Genomic DNA, 10,319 nt, shown 5'->3' on the forward strand with positions numbered 1-10,319 from the left:
AGGCAGGGTGGCTGTTGTGGGTCGTTCTTCACTTCAGGGGGCTTAAGATTTTGGGGGCCCTGAAAGCACGGGCGGGCTTGGATGTAGGGCCGGGCCGGGTGCCTCTTGTGGCCGTGTTTGCGTGGCTGTCGAGGCCGTGAATTAGCGGCACGAGTTCCTCAGCGAACTGCCGGCCTTCCGGCGGACCTTGCGCCCCGGTGTTTGCAGTGCTGGCTTGGTTTTGCAAACATAAGAGGATAGCTTTTTCTGTTTTTTTTTTTCCTTTTTTTTTTTTAAAGTATGACCTAACCAAGGAACTTGCCCTTTTCGAAATAGCTGCCGGGATGCCCCTTGCGTGGCCGGAGGACTCTCAGAACTTCCTTTTAGAAAACTAAGCAAGAAGGATGTAGGTTCTAAGAAAACTATTTCCTAAGTAAAGCAAGAGGATAAAAGGGAAACTCGCTTGTAAAGTCGGGTCAGCAGTTCATTGGAAAGCGGGAAAGAAAACCTGGGCGCTGGGCGTTGTGGTGTGTCGATACTTTGACCTCACCTTTCACTCGGGTGGATACAGTCTGGGTTGGGGTTTGGTGAGAAAGGTAAATGGAAGAGTATGTAAAGCACCTGTGGGTAACTCAAACATTCTGAAACCCAAGCTAGAAAACCTTGGAGTGATTCTTTCTACTTAATCTACCAGGAAATCTTGTTGGTCTTATTTTCAAAACCTGATGCTGATTCAGCGACCCTAAAAGGGCAGAGTAGAAGTGGCCCCATAGGGTTTCCAAGTAGCGGCTGGTGGATTCAAACTGGTGACCTTTTGGTTAAAAGCCAAGCTCTTAACTGCTCTGCCACGAGGGCTCCGTCTAGGTTTAATTGCTTCTCCTTACCTCAGCTATTGCTACCCCAGATCCAAGTCCCTATCATGGCTTACCTGGCTTATTGCGCTTGTCTCCTGGTGTGTGCTCCTGCCCCCACCCCCCTTCATCCAGGTCTGTTCTCTAGCTAACAGCCTGGATGAGCCTTTCAAGCTATATCTAATTATTCCTCAGCCTAAACCCTACCGAAAACCAAAACACGTTGCCAATGAGTCGATTCCCACTCATAGCGACTCTATAGGTGGCTCTTAATTTCAGATAGTAAAAGCTAAGATTCTTAAAATAGCCTACTAGGCCCTATGTGATATGTGTCAGGGTTACTTCTGACTCGCCTGCTGCCCTCTGCCCTTGTCTGTACCTGCTCCCTTGCTTGCTGTGTTCCAGGAATGCCCCTGACATCTCTTGCCCCAGAGCCTTAGTGACATGTGTTCTCTACCTGGAATTACCTTTCCCAGAGGTCTACCTGGCTAGCCTCTTATCTCCTTCAAGTATCCATTGCTCACACGTTACCTTCTCAATGAATGTCACCTACCTTACCACCTTATTTAAAATTGCAACCTCCCAGCCTGTGCAAACACTCATCACCCCATCTTTCCCAATGATTTCATTGGTTGTGTGTAGAGTACATGCCTGGCACATAGTAGGCACTCATCAAATGGATGAATACCTCCCCATAGTCCGTAATGAAGAAACAAGGGATGTGAAGGGCCCTAGAAATGTTAAGTCTTTGTAGGAAATACAAGATTCCTAAAGCAGAAACAAAACACAAATTGCCTACAATTGAGAGAGGGAGCGCTCTATCTTCTGAGAAACTCGTGTTTGTTTGATTAGGAACACTTGCTTAGTAGGTCTGGGATTAGGAGCGAGTGCTAACACATGAATTTACGTTAGCACATTTATGTAATGGCTGGACTGTTTGGAGGAAGTGAAGTAAAGCTATCAGCTTCAATCTGTTGCAAGCTCTATGCACTCAGCCTTTTTGGAATTAGAACTGCTGGATATGAGGCCACAAAACAAACTTGGGCAGAACGTTCCCAAATCTTGAGCAAACAGAATGCTGGGCTTTATGGCTTATTTTTAGCTTAAGAGAAAGTTATGTTAGTCTGGGGCTTGAAGAAAAGTCTAGATGGAGGGAGGGCACAGGTTGCTGTAAAAATGACTTGTGTTTCTAGGGACTTTGACTTGGCACAGTTGCAGCATTGAAAGCTCCTTGGACAGTTTAGCGCCTGCTGCTGTGTGTCTTAAGCTGGGTAATTGAGCTGCCCTGCTCTGGGGGCAGCATGCTTAGGTGAGTCTGGAGCCGCCTGCTGCCTGCTGTTAGCTCCCAAGGGACAGTGTTTCAGGTGTATTCCTGAGGCAAACAGGAAAGCTCCAAGAGAGGAATCCTTGACACCAGCCAGGCCTTCTCTCTGGAAAAATTGGGATGCTGAAAGGCTAAAGACACAAGAAACCTCAGCTTCTAATAGCAACACCTTGCTGGGTGGTCTGCACACACTTAGCAAATGATGGCCAGCTGGTGTAGCAAGTTGTTTCTGGGACAAGGGATGTAGGGCAAGGAGAGCAGAGTTTAAGACTCTTCTCCCTGGTCAGACGGTGTCTGGTATAGGATAGGTACTCAGCAAACGCTTGTGGAATGAATGAGTGAATTGAGTCATTAGTACATCTTCAGGAGAATTTACCAATATTGGAATACTGGCTTTCAAGCTAGATCACTTGTGTATGTTGGAGTGACCAAACTAGGCAGGCTTTTTCTTTGAAACTTAGCAGGGAAGAAAAGTTCTCAGTAGAATAAAGATTCCCATCAGTTTTATAAGCAACATGGGGGAATGGCTCCCGTTCCTTTTGAATTACTTCGTCTCATTCTGTAACATTTCTCTGGACAATCTCATTATGGCAGTGGTTTCCCACTTGTGTCTCCAGATCTGCTTTATGCTTTCATCCTGCTCTGCCTGGGAGGCAGACACGCAGGACCTACTACCCAGTCAGCAGGGCTCCCTGGGCCCTCTGCTCCTGATTTGGTTCAGCCAATGGGAGCCCTGGGAGGAGAGGGAAGGGGAGGCCAGGATGATCATTCCTGGTTCCTCCTTGTGGGGCGTGGTGGGGTGGGGAAGATCTGTTTGTGTCTTGGCTGTAGGGGTTCAGTGCTGAGTGGTGGCAGCTGCAGCTAGCTGTGGCTCCCTACTCCCCCCACATGCCTTTGTTAGTTAATAATCCCTCCAACAGTGTACCCATCTGCCTTCTTTGAGGACCCCAATGATTCACAGCTCCACATCTTAGCCTTGCCAGTTCTCTGAGCACCTCACTTCTAGAACCAGCTGCCTCTCATGGGAATATCTGAGGTACCTACTCAGACCAAACCCAAGCCTGAGATTAACCCCCTCCCCTGCCCCCAACCCCATATTGGAGACTGCTACTCTGTGGTGTTACTTTCCACAGTAACAGTGTCCTATCTCCAGCGGCACTAGCCAGAAACCTAGGCACTTTCCCCGCCCACCTCACCTTCAACCCTTCACAAACACGGTCCCTGTCAACCTCTGCATCTTTCCTAAATCTGTACTGCTCCATCTCTAATGCTGCCCTGTTCCAACCTTGCATCACCTCACCTGGGCGACCTTAGTTGTTTCCTCACTAGTTTCCTTGCATCCACTCAGAAATCCACGCTGCAGCCAGAGGAATCTCAAAAACCTGTCTGACTTTGTCCCCACTTCTTGCTTTGAGTTCTCTCTGGAGACCAAACTGTGCCCTGGACCTATGAGGCCCTGGAGCTCTGGGACCCTGCCTGGCTCCTTCACAGGGATCTTTCTGTTCTGGCCTCCGGGACCTTTTCTGCCACTCCCACAGTGCCTGCCTCAGGGCCCTGCACACTGTTTCTCAGAGTCTCCCCTGACCTCAGTTTAGGGCCAGTCCCTTCAACTGTGAATTCTCTAACTATACTTAGACACTTTCAGTACTCTGACTCCTGGATTAATCCACTGATCTCCCTAGGCTGTAAATGTCACAAGAACAGGACCACATCTGTTTTTCCAAATTTAGCTTAGCATAGGACCTGCCAGTCAGAGTGAAGCTATTGACGAGCTGAGGAACGTGTGACATAAACATCACCTGAATTTGCATTAAATTCACAAACATAAATTAGTGTATTTTAAAAAACGTCATCATACTACTTGGGGCAACTCTTTAAACAAATGTTTCTTTAGGAAAAAACCCAGGCTAGCTCTCCAAGAAGCCCTTTCTGGACCAGCAGCCTCTTCTACCTCACACAGATGAGCACGTCACACAGATGAGGTGCTGGCTTGCATGCTCTTGCTTAGCCCTCAGTGAGATTGAGGCTCTGAGATTGATTCATCCAAGTTCAAAAACAACTAAATGGTGTAGCTGGGATTCAAGTCCAGGACCTTCTTCAGAGCTCAACCTGTTGTCCTTAAAAATGGAGAACAGCTTGAAATAGCGACCTTTCAAATAACCACCAAAGTATTTCATCTCTTTTGAGGGCTACTACTGTGTCTGGTGCTGCTCTCCCCTCTTCCTGCCACTGCCCATGGGGCTGCGGGAACAGTTCCTCAGACTGATGGGGGTGTCCACAAGGTATTTATGTAAGTGCAGCAGGAGGGTGGTGGTGGCTGTCTTCAATGCCCCAGCTTCAGCCGGTCCTAGAGAAGGACCAGGGCCCCTTGTCACTGGCTGGGTGGGCTCCAGGTTGGATTGTATAGCAAGGATCTCTGTAGACAGAAAGCTTAAGTCTCATGTCACGATGTCTATTATGATAATAGAGGAATTGCAAAGACAAAGTTAGAGATGAACGAAGCTCAGACTTTATGCCAAAGTTAATGGATCAAGCAGTTCCGTTAATGTACTTGGGAACTGTTGGCAACTGGTTTTAAACACGAGGCTTTTCAGTCCCAATGGTGTTATGTCTGTGCCTCATTGAGCCCAAAGTTTTTAGCCTTTCGGCCTCAGCTGTTAGTTCTCAAGAGGTCGGTCCCACGCTTGTGTGTCCTATTGGGAGATTCCAAAAGTCGGGGGAGATGCTACAATGTTGGCCACAATGGAGCAATATAGACATGGGAGAGAGAGGGTGGACCCCCTTGAGAGGAATTCCCCTATAAGTTAGAGATGATGAAGGGCAGGCAGGGTGATGTCAGCTATAATACCCAGTAACAATTTCTTTCATAAGGATCAGCACAAAGCTGGTTCCTGTGAGGCAGAGGTTAAAGATGTCACAAATGTCCAAATTTTCCAAGCTGCTGTACCACTCCGTCGACTCTAACAACTACTCCCTCTCCCCCAGTACTTGTCCTCTCATCTTTGGGTTCCCTAATTTGATGCAAAGTCTCACAGAACTCACGAACCTCCTAAAGGAAATGGATCATGTGGTTGTGGAGGCTGGCAAGTCCCAAATTTGTGGGTCAGGCTAGGCTTCTCCTGATCCACTGCAGGAACTGAGGAACGCAAACTGGCAATTCATACCACAGTCTGCTGACTCACAAGGCTGTGCAGAAACTGGCAAATCAGGTCACGTGATAGGCCACTGGCCCAAGGGGCTGTGGAGGCCAGTGGATCCCAGAATCTACAGGTCAGACAGCAGGACTCGGGAGGAACCGGACTCGGGATCCAGATGCAGAGAGAGAGAGCCTTGCCAAGACACACCCCAGGGAAGGGCGTAACTTAGTAAAGTTGGTGCATGAGTCATGCACTCCTGCAAGGCTGCAACCCAAGACACATCTTACACCAATCCTGCCTCATTAACATGCAGAGGTCAGAATCCACAACACTTATAAAATGGAGGACAACCACACAATACTGGGAATCATGGCCCAGCCAAGTTGACACATAACCCCAACCATCACAGGTTCCGTATACCTTATTTGCATAGTCCCACTGAGTCATTGAATATGAGTCACAAAGACCATGGCTAGAAGGGCCATAGTAAGAAATTCATTGTACCATGCCTAGTATGCCGCTTGGTATGTTGTGGATGTTGAATAAATGAGTCTCAATCCTGAACCCCCAGAATCAACAGGAAGCATTTTTAATCCCAAGAGTGTTGGAATCAAAAACTTCATAGTGGTGCAAAACATTACAAAGTGGCTACTTGAACTGTCACAAGGTGGGCCTCTGACATTTCTTCTGTCAAAACCACACCTAGTCCCTTTTCCATCATGTATTATCCACACTTGTTAGAAACATCTGGATTTAGAATGCACAGCTGAATTTCTGGCTACCTTTGTCTCAACCCTTGTTAATACTGAAGAGAATTTGGAGTCCCAAAGTTGCTTTCCATGAAAGTATATCTGATTAGGTAGCAAATCTACCAATTCCCTCTGTGGTTTGCTTGTTAATGATGTTAATGAGCTAAGTTATGCTCTGGGTAGAGGGAATTGGTTGAACTAATAGTGCTGGGGTAGTACGTGAGAAATTTAGTGTCGATAAATTAGCTTCAGACTTAAGGGGGTATCTTGGCTGTAAAAATAACATTTTTTCCTTCCCGTGGCAAATCAAAGTTGCTGTGTAACATGACCAAAATTACTTTGACATGATAGAAAGTAAGACACTGAAATAAAATAGCAATTCTTGACTTGATAATTAGCTGCTGCTTTAAGTCCTTTGTGCACTTGGAACTTTTAAAACTTAGTTTTGGTCTTGTCTTTAGTTATCCTGTACTTTTTTAATTCTTTTGAGTTTATCTAGGATGGAGCAATATACCCAAGCTTTCATCTGATCTTGTGGACAGGAAGCTTGACTGTTTCAGATGTGTGCTTTATTGTGTATAACGTGCATGAGTCTTGGGCATATTGATGTGGTGTGACACAGGATATTTCTAGCTTTTCTCTAGGTGACTCAATTTATAAAGTAAAGATACTAAATGGCGGGATTGTTTTGAGACTTGGAGGAAATAGTAAGGAGGTGCTTTGTGAACTGTGAAAATGCTTTCCAGCTATGTGACAAGTTAACATTGACCCTGCATTTACTTGGGACACTGTGCTGAGTGCTCGAAGTGTCTCGGGTGGACTAGGACTCGGGGCTGTCCAGTGCCCAAGTCCATTCTCATAACTACTATGCTAGGCCGAGTAAAGAGTCCCAGCACCCAGTGTTAGAGATGGACTTCCTGCTGGCAAGGATTTTATCCCCTGAATGAGGGGGGATTGTTTACCTGTGGAAGATGAAAGGATGGTTTGTCAGCAATCAATTGGAGAGTCTGAGAGTTCAGATGAGGGGAGGCCTCCTCTCTACTCGTGATCTGGAAAGGCTTCTTGGTGGAAATAGCTTTGGAGCACCACCTTATACTAAGAGGTGAAGTAAGAAAAACAGAAACAAGGAAGGCCTCCCACTTGGAGGAGTAATATGCAAAAGGCAAATGTAATGCAGTCGGTGGCTAGTTCAAGATATGTTTAGTCCCTTAGCACCCAGGATTATCATAGAGGATCAGCAAGAGGGGGATGGGGAAGCAGCTGGCCTTGGATGTTTGGAATCTTGAAGGCTGGGCCAAGGAGTTGCAGCTTTTCCAAAGAAGGTGACAGGGAAACCTTTTAAGGCTTCTTGGCAGACTGTTGCTTAGGGGTCACGCTTGGGTCTGTCATCTTTCCATCCCTGTTGTTGTTGTTGTTATTAGGTGCCGTCAAGTCAGTTAAGACTCATAGCTACCTGATGTACAGCAGAATGAAACACTGCCTGGTCCTTGCGCCATTCCCATGAGAGTTGCTGTGCTTGAGACCATTGTTGCAGCCACTATGTCAGTCCATCTCATTGAAGGTCTTCATCTTTTTTGCTGATCCTCCACTTTACCAAGCATGATGTCCTTCTCCAGGGACTGGTCCCTCCTAATAACATGTCCAAAGTATGTGAGACGAAGTCTCATCATCCTCGCTTCTAAGGAGCATTCTGGCTGTACTTCTTCCAAGACAAATTTGTTAGTTCTTTTGGCAGTCCTCAGTATATTCAATATTCTTTGCCAAAACCACAACTCAAAGGTATCAATTCTTCTGTCTTCCTTATTCATTGTCCAGCTTTCAAATGCATATGGGGCAATTGAAAACACTGTGGCTTGGGTCAGGCGCATCTTAGTCCTCAAAATGACATCCTTGCTTTTCAACACTAAACGGAGGTCTTTTGCAGCAGATTTGCCCAGTGCAATACATCATTTGATTTCTTGACTGCTGCTTCTATACGCATTGATTGTGGGTCCAAGTAAAATGAAATCCTTGATGACTTCAGTCTTTTCTCCATTTATCATGATGTTGCTTATTGGTCCAGTTGTGAGGATTTTTGTTTTCTTTATGTTGAGGTGTAATCCATACTGAAGGCTGAAGTCTTTGATCTTCATTAGTAAGTGCTTCAAGTCCTCTTAGCTTTCAGCAAGCAAGGTTGTGTCATCTGCATATGGCAGGTTGTTAATAAGTCTTCTTCCAATCCTGATGCCACATTGTTTATATAATCCAGCTTCTAGCAGCATACAGATTGAATAATCTTAGTTCTTAGTGCTGCTATAACAGAGATACTGCAAGTGGCTTAAATGAACAAGTTTTCTTATGGTTTAACTGCCTAAATGTTTGAATTCAGGGCATCGGCTTCTAGGGGAAGGCTTTCTTTCTGTCGGCTCTCAGGGAAGATCCGTCTCTTTTCAGCTTCTTTTTCTAGGTTCCTTGGTGATCTTCCTGTGGCGAGGAGGATTAATCTTCCCCCATCTGTGCTTGCTGGCTTCTGTATTTAATCTGCTCCTTTTAATATCTCAAAAATGATTGGCTTAAAACACACCCTACACTGCTATAGCCTCATTAACATGACAAAGAAAACCCTAATCTCAAATAGAATTACATCCAGCTCCATCCTCAGCCACCAATATCCCCAGCTCAGCCCCACCCATCACCTCAGTGCCCTGACCACCCACGATGCTGCCTTCTGTCCACACCACAGTGGTGTCCGCAGTGCCCATCATGCCCTGGCCCCCTCTGGCATCCGTGGTCCACTTGCCCCCATGCTCAGTGATCACCCCATGCCACCCATCATCCATGCGCCCAGGATCAACGTGGTGCCATGCCTCCCTCGGCACCCCCATCATGGCACTCCACCCACCCCCCTGATCGTACCGACAGCCTTCGTGCCTGCTACACTTGTGACACCTGTCCCAGCTCCAGCCCTGGAGCCCCCTGTCCACCCTCCACCTCCCATGAAAGATGAGCGTACCTCTAAGAAACTGAAGACAGAAGACAGCCTCACACCTGGGGAGGAGTTCCTGTGCAGAAACAAGGGTCCGGTGTCCATCAAAGTCCAGGTGCCCAACATGTAAAATAAGACAGAATGGAAACTGAATGGATGGGTGTTGGTCATCTTCACCCTCCTGCTCACAGACCAGGTCTTTGTCATCAAGGTGAAGATTCATGAAGCTACAGGCATGCCTGCAGGGAAACAGAAGCTGCAGTATGAGGGCATCTTCATCAAGGATTCCAACTTGCTGGTGTACTATAACATGGCTAACAGTGCCATCATCCACCTGGCTCTCAAGGAGAAAGGCAAGAGGAAGAAGTAGAAGAGAGCAAACTGCTGTCAGCTCCTGGCCACTGCTGTTTGCCTCTCCTGTCTCCCACCTACCTGCCCCAAACCCAGGAGGCTTACCTGGGACCTCGGGCCCTGCCTGCTCATTTGTTTCCTTTTACTCTCTGTGGAGGTTCAGATTGATCCTACAGGGTTTCATTCTCTCCACCACTTCCCCACTGGGAAGTATAGCAGGACTTTCGAAACCACTGTCCTTCTCAGTAGTTTCTGGAATCTCTTTGTGTTGGAGTCTTGATTGGAGGGATTTGTTTTTTCAGGATGTCTGTTAGGAAATGAGAGCCCAGGGATGGCCCACAGGATAGCTGCACAGTGTCAGGTGGCACTGGGCTGAGAGAATATGGTTGTTATCATTCATTAAATATTTTGTATCTTGCCATGGTCTGTCAATAAACCTCTTGGACCCTTCATGTGAGGGGGAAAAAGGTGTAGGGGTTAGGATTTACACACATATTTTTGAGGGACACAGTTCCATCCATAACACGGACTGGAGTAGGGTGCTAGTGCCCCAAACCAATCCTCCACCCCCTTCCCTTCAGGGCTCTAGAAGACAGAGTGCATCCAAGGAACTAGTAACAAATGGAGATGAGCACATCCCTTCTTCATTTGGTAAAGCTAGATGGGGGAGAACTTGGCTTAGACTCCAGGCTGGAATGAGGCTTCTTACTTCCTTACAGAATGCACTGTTGTAATGATCTAGTTGTAGGTGGAACAGCTGGGGGCCAATGTGGGGTGGGAATAGTGTGCCTCCTGGCATGGCATCAGAGAGCTGCTTCTGTTTCTCAGGACTGCACTTGAGGTGTGGGCTGCATAAGCAGGAAGACTGCTCTGTACCTGCATTGGCTGAAGTCAGCATGCATTATGGCTACAACTGGCTTTAACATACATGGGCCATTTGGCTGTTGTAACAGCTGGAGTATC

At 46.9% G+C, this 10,319-nt stretch overlaps 1 pseudogene; it reads left to right on the forward strand.

The window, feature by feature from the left end:
- Positions 1-8,841: 8,841 nt before the first annotated feature.
- LOC101357833 (splicing factor 3A subunit 1 pseudogene) lies at positions 8,842-9,375 on the forward strand (annotated as a pseudogene).
- The last annotated feature ends 944 nt before the right edge of the window (positions 9,376-10,319 follow it).

The sequence above is a fragment of the Trichechus manatus genome, unplaced genomic scaffold (assembly GCF_000243295.1).
Source record: "Trichechus manatus latirostris isolate Lorelei unplaced genomic scaffold, TriManLat1.0 scaffold00150, whole genome shotgun sequence".
In the NCBI taxonomy this organism is placed as follows: domain Eukaryota; kingdom Metazoa; phylum Chordata; class Mammalia; order Sirenia; family Trichechidae; genus Trichechus; species Trichechus manatus.